Here is a 24,683-nt window from a genome sequence, read left to right as displayed (position 1 = left end):
CTCTTCAAAGTATGAGAAATCAACATTAAAATCAAAAATCAACAAAAGAAATAGTTGGAGCACGATTTAATGCATCAATAACATGTCTAAACCATGAATTCTACTTATTAATTCCCAAAACTCAAAAACCACAACTTACTTGCTTCAATGGGAACTTCAATTCTCTTTGCTTTTAATCACCAATCTGAACTTCTACTACTTAATTCTTAAGAATTACATACTATTCCATGGTTTAATTAGGTAGCTTGGTGGTAATTTGGAGGTAAGAAAATGAAGAAAATGAAGGAAGAGGAAGAAGATGAAAATGGCGTTGGAGAAGGAGAAGAGAAGAAAGAGAAAGTGTTACTTAGGTGGTAATAACTTTAAGGTGACAAAGTCAAATTTTACTTCCTCATTTAATGCCAAATGTGTGGCTAAGATAAAGTCCTAAGTAATCTCATCCAATAGCTCTAAATATTCCTCAAATAATTCTCTTCTACTTATGATTTCACTCCACCAATTAATTAAATTAACTCCACTAAAATGATTCCTCATTTATTTCTTAATATACCACACTAGACATAATATTCATGAAATATTTTCTACTCGCCTAAATCATGCAAACATGCTCCAAAAAATAGTAATTAAAATATTAAATATGCATAGTAATTTTTCCGGACTAAAATAATACCAAGTCCCGGACCGATGGTACTATTCACAGACCGGTAAATCACTATTACCGACACTAAAAGAAAATCAGACTGTTACACCTATATCCATCTGAACAAGAAGAAAGGGATCTATGATAAAACATAGAAATTGACATAATTATCACATAATTTTTTAGTTTATACAACAATTATCACATAATGAATGTATTAATTTATACTAACTATTGTAATGTTCCCTATCTCATCCTTCTTCGTCTTCTTCACATCCTTCTTCTTTGTCTTCTTCTTCTTCTTCTTCTTCTTCTTCTTCTTCTTCTTCTTCTTCTTCTTCTTCGTCTTCTTCTGAAGTGCCTAAGACTTGGGGCTCTGCTTCAACATCTTCATCTGACATACCAATCTTATATATGTCCCATCTTTATCATCTAGTCTTTCCATTAAATCTTCAACTATTTGAATCGGTAATTCAACCTCAGCAACCTGAAATGGCTCAGACATCGATGTTAAGGCAGATTATTTAGTCCAGACTTCTTCTACAACTGATCTAGCTTTAATTTGGCACACCATTGAAATTAAAATTGAATTCTGTGAAATTAGAAAAATGCAGATTTGAATTCTGTGGAATTGGATATACCTAATTCAAATTCTACTAAAATTGATGGAATTTCCAAATAAATTCTACAAAATTAACCAGTGAAATTTTTATTGATAAAATTACCCTCCACTATAAATTCAATTGTTTTTACTCTTTTCCCTCTTTGTTTTTTTTTTTTTTTTGAAAAATTCCTACTAACCTTTTTTTTTTTTAATCTGGTAATAACTAACTTTATATTTTTACCTTTTTTTTTACTTTTTTTTTTATTTTGAGAAATTCGTACTAACTTTTTTTAAATTTGGTAATATTCACTTTATATTTTTTTCATTTGTTTTTTCAAAATTTGTATACATTTTTTTAGATCTGGTAATAACTACATTTATATTTTTATTTTTTTTGAAAATTCCAAACTATTAATAATGTTATTTTTTTTTAAATCTAGTAACAATATGATGAAACTATAAAAAGTGACTGTCAAAAATTGTTTCCAAATGCAATTAAAAATAGTAATAACTTTTTAAAATATTTTTATAGTTTCCAAATTAAGTACTTAAATCAACAAGTCTTTTAACAATTAAAATAATTATTATGATGAATGTTAATACTTGTATAATTAATTAATTAATTAATTAAGAAAAAAACAAGAAGTTATTTTATTATATATAATAAATTGGTGTTTGTTGTTTATTTTTATTAATTATTATGTTAAGCTTATTATAAGAAATAAAGACAAATGAAATTTCATTTAAGAATTTTATAAAATTCAATTGAAATCTTTATTTTAAATTATGACATACCAAATATGAGAAATTTATTTACAAATGATTCTACATAGAATTCATTTACACATTCATGATTCATTTGTTCTAAACATAGTATTAATATTTGTTATATTGGATATTGGATATTGCTTCACTTACAATTGCAATAATTATTTTCTTTATCTAATAATTAATTAGATAATTTAAACTAAAAAAATTTATTATATATATATATAATTTTAATTAATCGAGTTTTTTCTACTAAACTTTTTACCTTTTTATTTGTGGATATTGAGTCCCTCAACCTTTATTTGGATGAATATTAAACCCTACATTGACTAAGAATGAATGATAAATCCAAGTTATCAATACCACGAAATATATCAAAGAATAATATGACATGTAGAAAATTGTTATAAAAAATAAAATTTTAATTCTAGGTTAAATAAAACTTTAGAGGTTCTACATGATAATTGAACATTCAAGGATTTAATTTACGACAAATAATTAAAATTATAGGCAAATCAACTTATAGGTTGTAGCTCAGTTGGTAACGCAGACTAGGCATATGGAAAGAGCTATCGAGTTCAATCCTCACTAAGCACACCTGAAGGGCGGGACAAAGAGCCTTAACTTTGATTAAGCCTCAAACTGGATTAGGCGATCCTTAATAATAGGATCCGGATACTAGTTGGTTTGCACACAAAAAAATTATAAACAAATCTAAAGTGCGTTTGATGTGTAATGATCGATTTCTAACGTTTGGGTGTTTAAACAATCTGATAACTGAAGTCAACATGCCTAATTAATCTAGAATTATCCTGGGTAGGATCACTAAGAGGTGGTAAAGCATTTTCTTGAGAGCATTTAAAGAGACTATATACTAAGAGCTCGAATACAAAACTTCTGATTAAAAAACAAAAGGAATCCTTCCCACCCCTTCTCACCCATTGGGGATATTACTTTCTAACTTTTAATGAAATAAGAATAATTTTAATAAAAATAAAACTTAGGGGTTTAATTGATAATACTCAATTAAGTTCAAGGGTTAAATATGTATTTTTTATAATTGATACGGAAACCTAGACTTGTGTGTTGATAATCTGAATTCATATTGGATAAATACACCCTAATCCCAAATTAAGGATCTTAAATCCCAAATAGGAATTTCCTTTTGATTGAATAACAGATCTTGATTCAATACTTAATTAGAAATTTTATGTTGACCATAACTTTTTAAATAATGTTTAAAAATTAAAATAGTATTTTATAAAAAATTAATATTTTTACACCGTAATATTTTTACAGTTGTCTTCACTCAAAAATGGCCGGATGGAATGGACCAACATCAACAATTACTTATTATTATTATTATACTTTATTCTTATTTTGGGAAATGATAATTTTATATATTATTTTATAATATACTAAAATAGTACGCAAATTTGCATCACTCTACTCTACTACATAAGGTTATATATGTTGAGATTCAGAGAAACTACCGAGTAACACTAGCTAGTTTCAAACTACAAACAAAGAGATGAACTCTTCTTCCCTTATTTGGTCAAGCCTTCTCTTACTACTATCTCTAGTTTTATGCCTAAATAGGAAAAACTAGAGGACAGACAGTGGCAACAAGAACCGACCTCTAGGGCCACCAGGATGGCCAGTCGTCAGTAACATTTTCGATCTTGGAACTATGGTGCATTGGTTTTTATATGAGCTTAAATTCAAGTATGGACCAGTACTGCGACTAAGAATAGGATCGGTGGACACGATGGTAATACAATCAGCAAAGGCTGCAGTGGAGCTGTTCAAGAACCATGACGCCAGCTTCTATGACCAAACGGTTCCCTATGTGTTTTGTTAAATAAACTTTAATATAGCCTAGATCTTATAGTTCATAGAATTTTTTCAATAAAATACACAATAAGCGGAAGCGTACCTTGATCCATAACAACAGATCTATGTTATGGATTACCTCGTTGCAGCAATTCGATTTCACTGTAACAGCAGATCTATGTTTCTTCACTCTGGCCTTTTGTTCGTAAGTGCTCTCTTAATGGTCAGACAATTATCAACAGCCTGAGAGTTTTCTTTTTACGCTCTCTCAAACAACTTATTACCGTATGTGTTTGAGGTAGCCGTCACACTCTTTGTTTTTCTTTTCTTAACCTAAGCTATTGATTTTCTTTATTTTTTTTATAAGGCAGAGGAAGGGTATTAAAACCCTAATTGGTTTTTATCCATTAAGCCCAATAACCATCATCTTGGGCTACCTTAATTAGAACCAGCCCTTTAATCACATGGGCCACTCAGATTATTAAAATAATCTAACTATCTCCCACTTGGCCCATATGCATTTCTTGAATCTATCATGTTAACCTTAATTAGAATTAAGATGATCGGATTATGGCAGTCACAAGTCATTAATCGACATGATTCCTTCCATATATCACAGACCATTTCAATTCATAAAACTTTAATGGAGAAACTATTCAACAACCAATACATTGTCCAAATCAAATGTTATTGTTATCTCACTCAAACCATTATTGTATACATCTATAATGTGGATAACACATAAATAAGCAAAACACATCTTTAACTGAATTCCCAAGTGTCACAATAATATGAGCAAAATAACCATATGTGTATATATATATATATATATATATATATATATATATATATATATATATACAAGTTTAAACACCATACTAACAAGGACTTATCTATAATGCCCATCCTATCAATATGGCCAGTGAAGATTTTAGGCGGTAAGCCTTTAGTTAGCGGATTCGTTATCATCAAATTAGTACCGATATGCTCAATTGACACCTTGTGTTTTTGCACTTCTTCTTTCATAGATAGGTACTTTAATGAAATAAGAGTAATTTTAACAAAAATAAAATGGCTTCACAAGATCATACAAGCATAAGAAAAGTAGAAATTGAAGAAGATGGAAGGTTCTCGTATGGATTCTGGAGATTACTTCTTCGATAGAATCGACAAACCAATTCCTATAATAAATGATCAATCTAACTCTCCTCTTTTCGATTTACAATACCCTCCCTCTTGTACCCTCGCCATCTCCTAACTCTACAGTCTCATCTTTCTTACCCATCCTTTAGGGTTTACGTTGCAAAAAAAAAGGGGATGTTATGGATGTTACTGTCTAGATTTTGACCAACGGGAGTTCTGTTTGTTGCAGGAGCTAAAACCATATTTCTCTTGTTCATTGAACGAGTCAAGTGCTTTGGTCAAGGGCACACAATGAAGAATGAGTTTTGAATCTTCTTATCTTGTTCTTTCAAGTCATGGAAGCTATATCCTGATATATTTACTTCGCAGATTTTTCAGTGTACGGTATTCATTTGAATATATGATGAACTGACTGTGTTTGGTCCATGAGAAAATGATGGAAAATGTTTGCTTTAGTTAATTGGATTTATCTCCCTTAAAAAATTCACGAAGAGGAAGCATAGAATTGCAAGCTACTTTTAGGTAGAAAGAAGAGAGAAAATAGTTGTAAAATGAAATAGAAAATGTTACTAAGAGCTAAGCTAGATGAGAGATTTGTCGCGTTGGCCTTTATAACTCTAATTAACGCCCCTTTGGGCAATTGTATCCACTCTCTATTCTGCCAGCGTGTAAGAATGATGCAAAAAAATGGATTTGAGGTGCATAATTGGTCCCCTACAAAGTTAAGGGTGCCGTAGAGTTATTTTGTGAAAGTTTAGGTGCAAATCTATGTATTTGGCTTAAATAGATTGAAGAATGAAAAATTCATATTGCTTCATCACATACCTATATACCTTTTTAGACATGATTATAATGGTAAATTGAAACAAACAAAATTATGCACGATTGATAAATGTGGCAGGAACAAATTTTCTACTTTAACAAGAGAACAAGAATAAGAATAAGATGATTTAACGTGAAAACAAATATCTAATATAAAAAATGAAGAAATAAAAGTAAAATGAAGCAAACGAAAGAAAATAAAATCAAACAGAAACAAATAAAAGTAAACAAAAGCATACAAAATAAATGGAAGAAAAACGATGCAAACAGAAATAAATGAAAGTAAAAAGAAACAAACATAAACAAATTTGTCATAATTAAGACCATGTTTGATGTTGGGAGATGTTTGTGAGTTAAGGATGAAATGAAGCTTATCCTGTCCCTTTTGCAAATTCTAAAAGAGATGATCATAGACCAAAATTTTTCATTTTTTAGTTTCTCATTTTCTTTTATGAGCTTACTTAAGGACTTTGCAATTCAATTTCTTGAGAAGCAAAAGACAAAGATTCCTTAGGTGAGGTCTCATTCTCTCTCATGTAATTTGTAATTTGGATTTTAATGTTAGATTATTTAATAATCTACATGTGGCCCATGTAATTAAAAGGATGGTTCTAATTAAGGTGGCCCAAGATGATGGTTATTGAGATTAATGGATAATGACCAGTTAGGGTTTTAATACCCTTCCTCTGCCTTATAAAAGATAAAGGAATCAACAGCTTAGGGTTAACATAGAAAAGAAAACAAAAATAGAGAGTGTGACGGCTGCCTCAAACACATTGAGAGAAAACTTACGGACACATTGTTTGAAAGAGCGTGAAAAGAAACTCCCGTAGCTGTTGATAATTCTCTGACCATTGAGAGAAAACTTACAGACAAAAGGCCAGAGGAATAAACATAGATCTGCTGTTACAGTGAGAATCGAGTTGCCGCAACGAGGTAATCCATAACATAGATCTGCTGTTATGGATCAAGGTACACTTCCGATTATTGTATATTCCTGTCAAACAAATTCTATGAACAGTAGATCTAGGCTATATTAAAGATTATTTAACATGTGGTATCAGACCTGTACCTGTTCTAGATTTGTTTGATAGTGTATTGTTTGGCTTCATTAATGGAAATTAATTTCGTATTATGAAGTTGATTAATCTGATATAAACGAAGCCAAAATTTTAGAACTTGAAAACTGTTTGTTTTCTTTATAAATTATTTTGTTGTTATTTATAAAGAAAGGTTATAACATCTTATTGTGTTATGTCATTAAAGTTTCGAGATTTTAATTCGATCTCATAAAAGTTTTGCATAAATCAATGTTTAATGAATGGAAAACTTGTTAGTCACCTGATAGTGTTAATTTTTATAGTGTTTTTATTGTAATTTCTACTAAGATTTCTAGCATTTTTAATTTATCTAAATTAGTTTTTACGTAATATTGTTATGTTTTTACTTAAAAGCTTCCTTGAAATACAACTCACTTGATTTTGAGGAAAAGTGTAGGATTTTGCAAGAAAAGGACAAAAATAAGGCAAAACATGATTAGCACACTCCAGCCCATGCTATGGCACACGACCGTGCCAAATGCAGGGCAAAACAAAGCAAAGAGTCAGAGGCACGCATGCCCCAGCCCCTGTTGAGCCGCACGCCCGTGCCTCAATTGCCTCAGACTTCCAGAGGCGTGCACGCCCCTGGCCGTGCTGAGACGCACGCCCGTGCGCGTACTGGAGATAGAAACTTGGCCCGTGCAGCTAAAGCATGCCCGTGCTCTGGAACCTACCCAGATTTTGCCAGGTAGCACGCCCGTGCCAATCAAGAAATCCTGAATGTGAGTCAAAAGTTGCCAACTAATTCCTACCATTTTCACAGGATACTTTGGATACTCTCTTCACATACCAGCCAAACTTCAACCATATGCACTTGGAAAGCCATAATTAAGAGTGATTTATGGCTTGATTTAGAACTTTTTGACCTCACAAAGTTGGACTTTACTCATTAAAGCATGTGGATTGTTCCCCCAAGAAGTCTATATAAACAGGGGAAGAAGCCATTCAAATCCCACACACATTACACGAAATCCCATACACTACACTCTACATCTCCTCTTTCTTTCTCCCAATTTATAGCTTTGTATATAGTTTTGTTTCTTTAGAAGTTAAGTATTCAAGAGTTGTGCAAAGTTTCAAGGAAGCCATCCAAGCAATTTATCACTAGTTCTTATTTCTAAACTCTTAATCTTGTTTATTTCTTTCGTTATTCTTATTGATTTTGGAATATTTATCAAGTATTATTGAGTTTTATTTAAGTAATATGTGTAACTAAATTCTTATACTAGGGGTTTGATGTAGTTTAATCTCTTTTCCAATTTATGCAATTAGATTTATTTTTCCTTATTCAAGTTATGATTTATTGATGAACTTAATGCTTCTAGGCAGAGTTTTCCCCTAGATTGATTTATTTCAATTATCGCTATCAGAAGAAAGATCCTTGATATGAAAGGGTTAATAAAACACATGAGAATAATAACTTGATGCGGAAGCTATATGGTTTGACTCATGGGGGGTTTTTATGATTTATCAACCTTAAATTGTAAATTCATAAACAACTACATAACTTAATGATTTAATTCATATTTGATTGCGCTATTGGAAGATAGGTAATTAAATGGAATTAAAATAGCTAGCAATACATCGAAAGAGCTTGTTAGTGAATTCAGAGTTGTTTTCCCTACTTGAATAATTAAATTGATCAATGAACTAATGAAATAAATTAGATAGAATTAAGTGAAATCAAAACCCCTAGTAGTTTCAATTCCTTGATTTCTTTTAATCAATTTTTGTTTACTTGACTCTTGTTTATTTTACATTTATAAAACAATTCTCTCAATTATCGTTTAAATAATAACGAGATAACATAATTTTGGTACTTGGATTACAATCCTCGTGGGAACGATATCTTACTCATCATATATTACTTGTAACGATTTGTACACTTGCGAAATAAGCTGTCATCACCAAAGTGGCCTTGTTTGGATTATTTTAGACATTGATTATGTAGTTTTTCAATTGTTCATATTTGTGCGATGCTGTTAAATGACATGAAAGTTAAAATTGAACAATTGAGATCATTGATTATAATTTGTTAGGTCACCCAAAGGTAGACCATTAATTATAATCAATGGCATTAAAGAGACTTATCATTGTACTAATTAGTATGAATGTATATCCAAAGATAACATGCATATTGTATGGAGCATTATTGAATACTTGAATGGAAGTAAAAAAAAAAATGTAACTAGATTCCAGAAAGGAGCACGGGCGTGCTGCAATGAGCACGGGCGTGCTCTGACTTCCAGAGAGAAGCACGGGGCGTGCTGTAATGTGGCATGGGTGTGCCCTGACTTCCAAAGAGAAGCATGGGGCGTGCTGTACTGTAGCACGAGCGTGCCCTGACTTCCAAAGAGAAGCATGACTTCCAGAGAGAAGCACGCCCGTGCTTCAGTGAAGCATGGGCGTGCTTCTCTGTGACTTGCATAAAGGTTCGCAAGTTGCTCCATATCAATGAAAGTCTGTTAAAGTATATTTTCTTTTTGGCATCATTATTTGTTAAAGCTATGTATTTAAGTATTACCCAAAGGTAATTTTAAATGCATAATTTAAGATTGTTATTTGTTTGAATCCATTTATGTTTACTCAGAGTATTAACGTATGAGTATATGTATAATGTTGCAGCTTCTTTTAACATGTTTGCTATGGGCACTGGGTTGATTAAGTTCAATGGATTAAACTATGTTGATTGGTCCGAACAAATCCATTATCAATTAGGAGCTTTGGACTTGGATTTGGCATTAGTCTCTAAAAAGCAAGCAGCCATCACAGAGACTAGCACTGAAGCTGACAGGTCCCATTATAAGGCTTGGGAGTGGTCTAACAGACTGAGCTTGAACTTAATGAGGATGATTATGACTGAAAAAGTTAAGCCATCAATGCCCAGAACAGACAATGCTAGAGAGTACATGCTGAAATTAAGGAATACTCCCAATTGGACATAGCTCACAAGTCCATCGTAGGATCCTTAATGAGTGAGCTAACGACCAAGAAGTTTGATTGATCACAATCCATTCATGATCATGTGATTGGCATGCAGAATTTGGCAGCTAAACTGAAATCAATGGGAATGGATGTGAGTGAATCCTTTTTAGTTCAATTTATTATTAACTCACTTCCTCTTGAGTTTGGTCAGTTCCAGGTGAATTGCAACACCCTTAAGGAAAAATGGAACATTCAGGAAATCAAGGTCATGTTGATACAAGAGGAAGAGAGATTAAAGAAATTGAAGGAACACTCCATCAATCTCATATTTCATAATGGAGCTAGCAGCAGCAACAACAAATCAGGGAAGAAAGGCAAGAAAAGGGACAGTGCCCCAATGAAAGTTAATGAGGGCTAAATCCGTAAGGAGTTGAAGTGCTACTTCTGTAGGAAGAGTGGTCACTTCAAGAAGGACTGTCTTAAAAGGAAGATTTGGTTTGAAAAGAAAGGTATACTTTATGTTTCAGTATGTTTTGAATCAAATCTTATTGAAGTGCCTAATAATACTTGGTGGTTAGATTCTGGTGCAACTACTCATGTGTCTCATGTTATACAGGGATTTCTTTCGATCTAACCCATAAACAAAACTGAAAAGTTCCTATACATGGGAAATAGAATGAAGGCACGAATAGAAGGAATTAGGACTTATAGATTGATCCTAGACACTGGTTGTTATCTGGATCTTGAAAAGTGTCTCTATGTTCCTGAATGTGCTAGAAATCTAGTTTCAGTAGGGAGGTTGGATAATGTTGCTTTCAGTTTTAAGATTTGTATTGGTGTTTTCTCATCACATAAGTACTATTATGGTTCTGGTACTTTGATTGATGGTTTGTATCATTTTAATCTTGACGTTGAATTTATTGAATCCCTATTTAATGTTGAGCACAATATAGGTAATAAACGTAGTGCACATAATGAATGTTCTGCTTTCTTGTGTCATCAAAGGTTAGGTCACATATCCAAAGAAAGGATTTTAAAGTTAGTGAAAGGTGAAATCTTACCTCAATTGGATTTCACTGATTGGGATGTGTGTATAGATTGCATTAAAGGTAAGCAAACTAAGCACACATTAAAGAATCCAGCCACAAGAAGCAGTGAATTGCTTGAACTTATACACACTGATATATGTGGTCCTTTTGATGTTCCCTTTTGGGGTGCTGAAAAATATTTTATTACCTTTATCGATGATTTCTCACGGTACGGTTATGTATATTTGCTGCATGAAATGTCTCAATCAGTGGATATCCTAGAGATATTCATTAATGAGGTAGAGAGGCAATTAAATAGAAAAGTTAAAGTAGTAAGATCTGATAGAGGTGGTGAATATTATGGTAAATTTAATGAAAATGGATAATGTCCAGGTCAATTTGCAAAGTTCCTTGAAAGTCGTGGCATTTGTGCACAATACACAATGCCTGGTACACCTCAACAGAATGGTGTAGCTGAAAGGCGGAATCGTACTCTTATGGATATGGTTAAGAGTATGCTGAATAATTGTACTGTACCCTTATCATTATGGATGCATGCATTAAAGACTGCTGCATATTTACTTAATAGGGTTCCTAGTAAGGCAGTTCCTAAGACCCCGTATGAACTGTGGACAGAAAGGAAACCCTAGTTTAAGGCATCTTCATGTTTGGGGTTGCCCAGCAGAAGTAAAGATATATAATCCACATGAAAAGAAGCTTGATGCTAGAACAGTTAGTGGATTTTTTATAGGATATCCTGAAAAGTCAAAAAGGTACATATTTTATTGTCCTAACCATAGTAAGAGAATTGTAGAGTCTGGTAATGCTTGGTTTATTAAAAATGGCTAAATTAGTGGGAGCAGTGAACCATGTAAAGTGAATGTGCAAGAGATTCAGATTGAAAATCTAACTCAGGTGGATTTTCCTAATGTATCTTCTTCAGTTATTGTTCCACTTATTGTATCACGGTTTAGCAACATGGTTGAACAACAAAACAACATTTCGAACCCACAAAATGACCATATAAATGATGAACTAGTAAACAATGAATAATTCACGAATGATCAAGTGGTTTCACAAGAAATAGCATTACGGAGGTCACAAAGGCAAAGAAGGCCAGCTATTTCTAGTGATTATGTGGTTTACTCACTTGAGCATGAATGTGAATTGAGCATTGATAAGGATCCAGTCTCTTTCCAGAAAGCCATGGAATGTGATAATTCTGAAAAGTGGTTTAATGCCATGAAGGAGGAAATGCAATCAATGAGTGATAATCAAGTTTGGGATTTAGTCGAGTTGCCTGGTCGGTCAAAACAAGTTGGTTGTAAATGGGTTTTTAAGACCAAACAGGACTCTAAGGGCAAAATTGAAAGATATAAGGCCAGACTTGTTGCTAAAGGTTACACTCAGAAGGATGGCATTGATTATAAAGAGACCTTTTCTCCAGTTTCCAAAAAGGACTCTTTAAGAATTATTTTGGCTTTGGTGGCTCATTATGATCTAGAGCTTCATCAAATGGATGTAAAGACAGCCTTTCTTAATAGGGAGTTAGAGGAGGAAGTATATATGGACCAACTAGAGGGGTTTATGGAATGGGGACTTAGAGGAGGAAGTATATATGGACCAACCAAAGGGGTTTGTGGTCACAGGAAAGGAAAATTTGGTGTGTAAGTTAAAGAAGTCAATATATGGACTGAACCAAGCTTCCCGTCAATGGTATCTTAAGTTCAATAATACCATCACTTCATATGGTTTCATAAAAAATACTGTTGATTGGTGTATTTATATAAAGGTCAGTGGGAGCAAGCTCATCACGTTAGTCCTATATGTTGATGACATTCTTCTTGCTGCAAATGATGTTGGGTTGTTGCATGATGTAAAGGGTTTTCTCTCTAAAAACTTTGAAATGAAAGATATCGGAGAGGCATCCTTTATGATTGGAATAGAAATATTCCGTGATAGGTCACAAGGACTGTTAGGATTGTCTCAAAGAGCTTACATTGATAAGGTATTAGAGAGATTCAGAATGGAAAAATGCTCCGCAAGAATAGTTCCAATTCAGAAAGGAGATAGGTTTAGTGAAATGCAATGTCCTAAGAATGATTTGGAACGTAAAGAGATGGAGTCTACTCCATATGCATCAGTGGTTGGGAGCTTAATGTATGTTCAAACATGTACTCGACCGTATATTAGTTTCGCCATAGGAATGTTAGGGCGATATCAAAGTAATCCCAAGATGGACCATTAGAAAGTTGCAAAGAAAGTGCTTAGGTATTTACAAGGCACTAAGGATCATATACTCTCTTATAGAAAGTCTAGCCATCTAGAAGTGGTGGGATACTCAGATTCAGACTATGTCGATTGTGTAGATTCTAGAAAGTCTACATTTGGCTACTTGTTTCTCCTAGCTAGAGGAGCAGTATCGTGGAAAAGTGGAAAGCAGTCTATCATTGCTACTTCCACAATGGAGGCTGAATTTGTGGCATGATTTGAAGCCACTGTTCATGCATTGTGGTTGCGAAACTTTGTCTCAGGTCTAGGCATTGTCAACAGTATAGCTAGACCGTTGAGAATTTACTGTGATAATTCTGCAGCTGTCTTCTTCTCTAAGAATGACAAGTACTCTAAGGGTGCAAAGCACATGGACTTAAAGTACCTATCTGTGAAAGAAAAAGTGTATAAACACAAAATGTCAATTGAGCATATCGGTACTGATCTGATGATAGCGGATCCTCTAACTAAAGGCTTATCACCCAAAATCTTCACTGGCCATGTTGATAGGATGGGCATTATAGATAAGTCCTTGTTAGCATGATGTTTAAACTTGTATATATATATATACATATGGGTATTTTGATCATATTATTGTGACACTTGGAATTTAATTAAAGATGTGTTTTTGCTTATTTATGTGTTATCCACATTATAGATGTATACAATAATGGTTTGAGTGAGATAACAATAACATTTGATTGTGACAATGTATTGTTTGTTGAATAGTTTGTCCATTAAAGTTTTATGAATGGAAGTGGTCTGTGATATATGGAAGGAATCATGTTGATTAATGACTTGTGACCGCCATAATCCGATCATCTTGATTCTAATTAAGGTAAACATAATATACTCAAGAAATGCACATGGGCCAAGTGGGAGATTGTTAAATTATTTAATAATCTACATGTGGCCCATGTAATCAAAGGGCGGGTTCTAATTAAGGTGGCCCAAGATGATGGTTATTGGGCTTAATGGATAAGGACCAGTTAGGGTTTTAATACCCTTCCTTTGCCTTATAAAAGATAAAGGAATGAATAGCTTAGGGTTAACACAGAAAAGAAAACAAAAACAGAGAGTGTGACGGCTGCCTCAAACATATACGGTGATAGCTTGTTTGAAAGAGCGTGAAAAGAAACTCCCGTAGCTGTTGATAATTCTCTGACCATTGAGAGAAAACTTACGGACAAAAGGCCAAAGGAAGAAACATAGATCTACTGTTACGGTGAGAATCGAGTTGCCGCAACGAGGTAATCCATAACATAGATTTGCTGTTATGGATCAAGGTACACTTCCGATTATTGTATATTCCTGTCAAACAAATTCTATGAACCGTAGATCTAGGCTATATTAAAGATTATTTAACATTCAAAGCCTTATTTTTCTTTTTTTGGACTTCAATTCTTGTAACAAAATTTTTTTCTAGAAAGTAACACCACAAAAAAATGCCATTTAGCGACAGACAAATCGGTTACTAATTTTTTTTTTGTCGCTAAAACAAAAATAGCAACCGATTTGCGACCACAATAATCAGTTGCACAATTTCTTGTCGCTAATTACTTAGTGACTAAACTTGACATTGGTTGCAATAGAAACCGATAATTCAATCGCTAAAATTGCTGAACCAATCGCTGAATCACTTACTCCCATTAAAGATAAAGCAGTCGCTATTCAATCTCTAAATACCTCGGTCACTATTCGGTTGCATCGATCGCTGTACATTGTTTTAAATCTTTGACGTTTCATCGTTAAGCCGTTGTAACTTTGTCGCTAAAGTGGTTGCTAATCCGTCCCTATATTTTTTCAATTAATTTTGGAAAATATTGTAATCTATTGCTTTTTTAGTCGCTTAGTGGTCACTAATTTTTTATTGGCATAAAAAAATGTAAATTTTTTACCACCAAAAATTTTCACCTTAAAAGATCGTAATATATGATGATTCAAGTAACTCACACAAACAACCGCAGCAATGAAAAAATATTGAATTATATAAAAAAAATTATTATTAATGTGCTAATAAAATTGTACAAATTATATTGTAAAATGTACAAAATAAACATGATAATAAAAAAGAAGTCTAAGGGGGGGTATGATCTACAAGATCTATAATGGGACTCTGAGAAGCAAGCAGAGTCGAAGAAGTCGAGGGATTAAAGTGATCTATCATTGCAGAGGGAGCCGGTGGTGCAGTAGGTCGGTCTCGACCATACATATCCATTAGCCACTACTGCTGTAGTATAACCATGATATTTGCTATTGCTGCGCCTGAAGTTGAGCCCGTAAATCCTGAATCTCCTCGGTACTTGCATCCGGCTCAACTGGTGTGGCTCTACTCGCTGAAGTCCCATGTGTGCGGCCATAGAAAATATCTGACTGCAAACCAGTCCCATACACTTTTGTCTTCTTCTTGCGTCCTGCAACCTCGAGATAAAGTTATAACTCATCGATCGTAGGCTGCTCACTAGTCTGAGCCTGAGATGTAGTAGCTCGCTCTTTCCCAATAGTATAGTTATCCTTTCAAATATAAAATACAACAGGATCAGAACCATGCAAAGTATTCAAATTTAGATGGAAAAATAGAAAAAAAAATACTCATTTGCGCTTACTCTAACAAGCTCGGCACGCCTATCAATGAATGTCACCCTATCATGGTCCTTCATCTATGTAAATGTGAAGATCTCCATAGGGGTAGGCTGACAGTTAAACTTTTTGGCCTGCAATACATTTTATAAAACGTGAAACATTTTCAAATACATTTAATAATTAAGCTTAAAAAATGAAGCTACATAAAATTCTCTAAGTGGATTTTTTTCTTATCAATTTCTCAGTAATCTCAGCTACTAAAATGGAACTGCCCGTGTGTCGAGATGGATCAGCTCCCTCACCACCCATCTCATCGAGCCTATTATGAGACATAATCTCCTATCTCCTGACATGCTCCGAATCGGACACAGCCTACTGCTAACTAGCCCAAACCTCGTCTAAAACACACCTCTGCTTCTTTCCTGTACTCTGCATCTTGTATAAGAAGTCTGGGTAATGCTCCATCGACTATGTCTCCCAAGCTTTCTTGAACATGCCCTCTGTAGCGTTTGACGCCCATATGAACACCTTCTGTAATAAATAGAAAAATAGAAACAGTAACATTTTTATACGAGATTTCACAATCATTAAGTTTAATTCATTTTTGAAGTAAGACCATTTACCAGAAACTCTTTCTAGTAGAACTGTTTAGCCTCTTCTGGTATACCTCCCCAAGACCAGCCATCTTTCTCCAAATGAAGCTTGAATATCCTCATAATGGCTTTGGAAGCATCAGATGATGGATGGAAGCTGTCAAACAGAATAGAGAAAAATATAATTATTCATAAGTTAGCAGCATAAGTATAAAAATTTTATTGTTTATTGTCACTCACCGTCCTCTCACGATCTTCAACTTCGGTCTAGCATCTCCCTCAACTATAGAAAATGAGCATTAATAAGATATGTCAATGGCAACATACTAATAAATAAAAATACAAAATTTCGCATTAGTAAATTGTATATTATCGGGTGGAGGGGCTGATGATGATGATGGTGCTGTAGTGGCCAGTGTAGATGGTGCTGCAGCATCAAAAGTATGTGCCTGAGTAGGAGGGATAGAAGGAGGGATAATAGGTAGTAGAGGCAAAGGGGATCGCGTCACTATATGAGTGTCACGTGCTCTAGCACAACCACCTTCTCCTCGAATACCTCAACCTCATCCCCCTCGTGCAGAGTTCTCGACCCCCTTGCCCGTGTCCATCTGAACAAGAAAAAGGGGATCTGTGATACAACATAGAAATTGACATAATTATCACACAAGTTTTAAGTTTATACAATAATTATCTTATAATGAATGTATTAATATATACTAACTATTGTAATGTTCCCTGTCTCATTCTTCTTCGTCCTCTTCATATCCTTCTTCTTCTTCTTCTTCTTCTTCTTCAAGTGCCTAAGACTTAGGGCTCTGCTTCAGCATCTTCATCTGACATACCAATCTCATATATGTCCCATCTTTATTATCCAGTCTTTTCATTAAAACTTAAACTATTTGGATTGGTAATTTAACCTCATCAATTTAAAATGGCTCAGACATCACTGTGAAGGCAGATTGTTTAGTCTGGACTTCTTCTACAACTGATCTAGCTTTAATCTGGCACAACACCATCCATTCCAACCGATCTCGCTTAATTGACGGATATGGAATATGGTAGACCTGAGCTGCTTGCGTTGCAAAAATGAATGGTTCATACTTTGTGTATCTTTTTCTACTATTAACTTCTATTATATTATATTTTGGATGAACCTTCATTCCAACGTTGGGTGTTGGATCTAACCATTCGCAATTAAATAATATCATTCATTTTATGGGCATAGCTGGATATTCCAACTCAATGACCTCAAGCAACCTCCCGTAAAAATCGCTTGATTGTTCATTGTAGTTTGACCCTTTTACATATACACCACTATTCAATGCTTTTCTAGTTGACCCATAACGCTTAGTATGGAACTTATATCCATTGATAAAGTATCCCGAATACATATTTGCAATTGGGAAAGGTCCTTTTTCTAGATCAACAATGAATTTATTGCCAATAATACTTTCCGAGTTACGCGCCTGTACTATGAACTGATGCTTACGTAAAAGGTTTGAGTTTAATAAAAGGTTTGTACTATGAACTAATGCTTACATAATATTTGAACCAATTTGCGAATTCTTCCTCTAGTCTTGCATCAACAACACCATTAGGCAAACCTGGAATGCATTCTCGCAATTTCGCAGTATATTTCCTACGTAATATATCATCAAATGACACCAAGTTTACTACTTATAATGTAATAACTGACTTAATCTATATAATTATATATACTTACTCAATGAATGGGGTCACCTCGTTGTAGTTCAACAAAATGTAAATTTGAGTTGCATGGATCTCTTGCTCTGTCAAACGTCTTTTTTTTGCTTGTCCCATTGTGTGTCCTAGATAGGTAAAAATTAAAAGGTTGCTTTCTAAATTCTCTTCCATTTGATCGCCTCCATCATCATTTTGCGAGACTCATCAATGTTTAGTACCAGATGCTGCACTTTTTTAACAAATTAATATGTTAAGATGCTTGAATTTGCAGAAAATTGACAAGAAAACAGATGAAAATCTAACCTAATTAAAAAATTTCACTTTTAATTAACAAACTAAACTAATTAACAAACTAACTATCCAAAAAAAGTTTTTCATTAGCAAACACATTAACAACTATAATAACAATGTTTTTTCTATTATCTCTGAGAAATTATATATGAAAACTAACCTAATTAACAAACTAAACTAATTAACAACAACCTAATTCATTACATACAAAAGCAACAAACTAATATCTAGAACTAATAAACATACAAACTAATTAACCATAAAAACCAATTAACCAAACCATAAAAACAAAAAAAAAAAAAAAAAAAAAAAAAAAAACCAATTAACCAAACCATATATAACTATATAATTATATATATCTAACAAACTAATATCTAAAAATAACAAAAAAACAAAACCTAATTCATTACATCAAAAACCAACAAACTAATATTTAAAATCAATTAACATACAAACTAATTAACCATAAAAACCAATTAACCAAACTATACAAACAACAAAAAAAAAAACCAATTAACCAAACCATAACTAATATCTAACAAACTAATATCTTAAAAATAACAAAAAATAACAAAAAACAACAAACTAATCGAAGGTAAGAATTTTTACTAACAAAAACAAACAATAAAACATAAAAACAATATAAACCAAAAAAAAAATAATCTTAAATATAAACAAACAAAAAACAAATCATTATAAACAATTAAAAAAAAAACCAAAATAACAAATTATAACACAAAGTTAAGTGTAGATTAATCAAACAATAAACTAATAATAAACAGACAATAAATAATGAAAACTAAACAAATAATCAACTAAACATAAATAAAAAAAATTGAAATGAAAAAAAAAATGCAAACCATCATTAACAAAACTGCAGATTATAAATAAAGAAAATAAAAAAAAATTAACTTACCTACTGAACATCGGCGGTGGCGGGCAAGAATGGCAGCAAAGATCTAGCTTAGAAAATGCTTTGATGATACCCACTGCAAAGATCGATTTTAGAAAACACTATAGATCCTGACAGTTGGTCCCATATGTCTTCCAGATGAGGAATAAGGAATCGATGTTTTACCATGATCTTGTTGACGGCTCTACTGTCCATACACATTCTCCAAGTCCCATCCTTCTTTGGTACCAACAAAGCAGGAACTCCACAAGGATTAATGCTCTCCCGAATATGTCCCTTCTTCAATAATTCTTCTACCTATTCTTGAAGAATTTGGCTCTCCTTTGGATTCATCTTATAATGGGGAAGGTTTGGTATCTTCGATCTAGGGATAAAATCAATGTGATGTTGAATGTCCCTCAAGGGTGGAAGTGTAGATGGTTCTTTAACTACGGCATGAAACTCATCTAGCAACTCCTTGACTGGTGGTGGTACTAGCACCTCTTCATTAGAGCTTGTCTCTGGTTTGATCAGCAATGCCAAAGCACCTTCAGACTTCTCAATTGCAACAGATAATTCCTGCACATTGGAAGAAATAGCTACTATGGATTTTCCCTCCACTTTAGAAGTCTTGGCAGAAGATCCAGAAGGTAAGACAATGATTTTCTTGTTTTTTCAAGTGAACAGGTATGAATTCTCTCTTCCCTTGTGCAATGCATCTACATCAAATTGCCATGGATGTCCTAACAATACTCCACAACATCACAACTAACGAAGTCTGAGTACGACTTTCCCATTGATATAGGAACCTTGCAAATCCGATTTACTTCAATCGTTGGACTCGCTTTAATCCACCCTACCTTGTGTGGCGAAGGATGTGGTTCTATGGGTAAATTTAGCTTTTCAACCAGCTGCTTAGCTATCAAATTTTCACAACTGCAATGTCAATAATGACTCGGCACACCACTTCACCCACCCAACATTTAGCTTGGAAAATTTTTGTTCGCTTAATGTCGCTTTCCTATTTTGGAGAACACAAAATTTTCTAAACAACATAATTAACTTCTCCATCTTCAAAACCAGCAAGGGATCCATCATCCTCGTCTTCTACCTCTTCAACCTCAGTCACATCATCAACTACATTCACCTGTTGACACCCATCATTAGCTCCCTGACGTTCTGGACATATATTAGATGTATGCCCCTATTTTCTACAATGGTAACAATAATCTCCGGTTGGCCTTTGATGCAGGTTTGGTTTGTTGTTTCTATCTGTCATAGGAGCCTTTCCCCGAGAGTCTTTCTTTTCTTCTATTATGAGCTGCTGTGAGATTTGATTATTGGCAAGAGTGGCTGTTCTGGAGTTCTGTCCACTAGAATTTCTACTGAACTGCTAATTTCTAGTTGAATAAGGTTGCTTGAAATTCTTGTTATAATTAGGTGGTTGTCGAGGCTGCCAATTAAGTCTATCTTCCGCACGTTTGGCCATCTCAATTGCATTTGCCAAAGTGAAAATCGCAGCAACACTCATCATACACATTATATCATGATTCAATCCCCTCTGATAATGAGCCACTTGTTGGGATTCAGTTTCACAATTGTCGCATCATGCCTGCAATCTTAGGAACTCTTTCATATACTCATCTAACTTATACTATCCCTGAAAACAATCATGGTACCTGTTATATAGGATTTGGGAGTGATCGCTGGGAAGAAACCGTTGCTCAATCAACTGTTTCATTAGAACCCAGTCTCACACAAGTTCAATCCTTCGACGATGGCATTCGTTTTGAATGGAATGCCACCACACTGCTGCACCTCCTTTTAGTTTATAGGCCACAATGGAAACTTTACATTCCTCCTCGATATTCATGATCTCAAAGAATCATTCGACCTCCACTAGCAGATCAATAATGCTTTCTATGTCCAGCGATCTTGATAAGGGTTGAAGGTCTACCTTTATCTTGTATCCTTCATGAAAATTGTCACCATTGCCTCTATATTCTTGACCTCCATCGTAACGATTTTGGCGTCTTGCATAATCTGGTTGCGGTGGATGCGGAGCTGCAGGTTGTGGGTTGCCTTGTTGGATTACGAGAGTCAACTGTCTAATCTGTTCGATTAACTCTTTGAACCTCGCTTCTATGGCTGTAAGTCATGTCTCATGATTATCGGCCATGGAGATACTTTGCCTTTCGGCTTTGATACCAACTGCCGCAGAACAGTCACATGAATGGGAATAACGATTATACTCCGTCAGGAGTTTTGATCAATTATATGATCTGATGAAAGATTCAGAGAACTAAACTCTCAAGGAAGTTTATTGCATATGAATAATTATCAAGAATAATAATCATCCAAAATAATAAAATAGCCTATTTATATGTTTTGGCTAAAATATGGAAAACCCTAAAAATAACACAAAAGTCATAACTGGGCAAAACCCTAGCAAGGTCGGCAGCACAGGCGTGCTGGGCATGACACGGGCGTGCTTGTACTTCTAGGGGCTAGCACAAGCATGCTTGGTATGACACGGGCATGTCGGCACTCGAAACGTAACTGGACTCGTCGACCCCGGCACGAGCGTGTTTGACGTGGCACGGGGGTGCTTGGACCTCCACAGGCTATCACGGGCAGCTTGGCTATCACGCGGGCGTGCTTATGCTTCTTAGGCTTGGGCGTGTCTCACGTCCTGGACTTCTAAAGGCTGGCACGAGTGTGCTGGATATGGCACAGTCGTGCCCCTTCTTCTTTTGTTTGCAGCGATCCAAATCATCCATTTATTGAAGTGCAGGTTGCTCCGCATTAGATAGGTAATTAGACCGCATTAAAATAGCTAACAATACATCGAGAGAGCTTGTTAGTGATTTTAGGATCGTTTTCCCTATTTGAACAATTAAAATTGATTATCAAACTAATAGAATAAATTGGATAAAATTAAGTGAAGTCAAAACCCCTAATAGCTTTTAATCCTTTATCTCTTTTCATCAAATATATTCTTGTTTGATTTCTTATTCATTGTTTTATTTTATTTTTCAATCTATTCTCCCTTTTGTTATTTGAATAATAGTAGGTTAACATAATTTTGTTACTTGGTATACAATCTTCGTGGGACGATACTCTACTCAGTCTTTATTACTTGTTTATGATTTCGTGCACTTGCAAAAAATCCTCTAAAGTTTTTGGCACCGTTGTCTGGGATTGGCGTTACCAATATCAATACTAATTAATCTATTATTAATTTAAATATTTTTATTTTAGTTTTTTATTTATTAATTGAAATATTTGTTTATATTATTTGTAGTTTTTCTTTGTTTTTATTGACTTTTATTATTTTCTTGTGAAATATTTTGAGATGTTTTATCGACAAGTAGTCACAAGTTTTATTCAACAACATTCAGAGCCATTTTATGCCGCTTAGGCAAGATTTAACGAATTGTTGGAGAGATTTTCTTATAATAATTTTACAAATAAATATCTCACTTACATATTCTATTTTGGATTAGATGAAGAAACAAGAAGTTGGGTAGATAATGTATTTTTGGCAACTAGTATTCACCTTCTGGAAAGTAGCAATTGAGATGTACTTTACATGTTAAATGATATGATAGATTTTGACTACCGTTGGCATTAGGATCCTTCTCTGCAGGGTTGAAATCACCAATACCCTCCAAATTTTGAGTATGAAGAAGAGAAGCAGAAGAATTTAGAGGATTTGATTTATGCCTTCACTAAATCTCACATGGAATTTATGAATGAAACTCGCGAGAGTTTTAAGATCTAACAAGAGACATTGAAGAATTTGGAGGTACAAGCAGCGAAATTGACAACCATGGCAGCTAATGGATATCGAGATGATGAGTGCAAGGTAGATTATGAGGAAACTTCATGGGAAATTGCACCTTTAGAAGAAGTAAAGCCTACATGTGAAGAATGCAACTCCTTTGAAGACGGATTAAATCTCACTTTCTTGTTTTCAAACATGATTAGTAATGACCATGAAAAAAATGAGGTACAACTGGAAGGGGTATTGGGTGAGATTTCAAATGAACACAAGCAGAAAGCAATATTGGCGGATGAGGAAATAATTAAGACTATTGATTTGAGCTCCTTAATTGTCTTTATACATACACCAGCGGAAGATCCTTTCTTTGCAATGAAACCACCTTTAATAAATTATGTTCTCTATGATCTAATACAATTCTTTCCCCAGTTTCATCATTCAAAGCGAGATGTTGTTGATAAGACGAGCATAAATTTTCTCAAACTAGCCAATCTTGAGGGCATTTTCAATTAAGACCCATGTGTGATATCACATGATACATACTGTGGGCAAAAGCCGTTATTCGATAAACTACTTAAAAGTCGAGTTTAAAAACTTTAAATAAAATGCTAATGGGAGGCAACCCATCAGTTTCTTTGTTTTGCTTTACATTTTTTTTATTTTTATTTTTCATTTTTTTTCCCATCTTTAAACCATTATTTTCTTTTATTTTGGTGTTTTACACTCATGATGCAGGTCAAGGAAGGATTAAAGAGGCTTGAAAACTGATAGAAATTGCCAAAGTCAGGCTCTAGCATGGGCAGGATGTGCTACCCAGCACCTCGTGTTATCTCCAGAGAAAAATTACGCCCAGAGTTAGGCTCTAGCACGGGCAGGGTGTGCTACCCAGCACCCCCGTGCTGTCTTTAGAGAAAATTTATGCCCATAGTCAAGCTCTAGCACTGGCAGGGCGTGCTACCCAGCACCCCGTGTTGTCTTCAGAGAAAAGTTACGCCCATAGTCAGTCTCTAGCACGAGCAAGGCGTGCTACCCAGCACCCCCAGGCCATACTGCAGATTCAGTTTTTACAAGAGCGAATTGACTTCAAAAATCACGCACAAATCCAACCCTAAGTCTTCCCTTCTCTTTTAAAGGCCTTAATCGCCCACTATACCTCCTCAAACATCGTCTCCAACTCTCTCTAATCTCCTCGACCACCTGTAAATTTCTTCCACTTTCAGAATCTAACCCGGCTCTCATCTAATCTTTTCCATGAGCATTCTTGTATTTTTCAATAGAATGGTGGTAAGTTGTTCTCAACTCTATTTTTATTTTTGGACCTTCTTTTAATAATATATGATAAGTTTGGGAAAGTAGTCTTATTTTTGCACACAATGGGGATAATGTGCTAGATTAAGTTGGGAAAAGGAAAAGTTTAGTTAAAATTTTAGCTTTATTTGTTTCATTAACTTAATATGGTTGGAATAATTATGAGCAAACTTGAAAATTATCATAATTTAGTAACTTGTGATAAATTTAATTGTTTTCTAGTCTAGTATGTTTAAGCCTTAATTTAAATTTTCAACTTAACATAATTTTTGGATTTAACCATTTATTTTTAAGATCATGAACACTGATTTTTATGAATTTTATGGTATATAGGTGAATTTTATGATATAGGTATGTTTTAATCAAAATTTATTTAATTTTGGCATTTCTAGAA

This window comes from Jatropha curcas, chromosome 2 (genome assembly GCF_041381405.1).
Source record: "Jatropha curcas cultivar XTBG-Jc1 chromosome 2, XTBG_Jcur_1.0, whole genome shotgun sequence".
In the NCBI taxonomy this organism is placed as follows: Eukaryota; Viridiplantae; Streptophyta; class Magnoliopsida; order Malpighiales; family Euphorbiaceae; genus Jatropha; species Jatropha curcas.
This window is presented reverse-complemented; position numbering follows the sequence as displayed.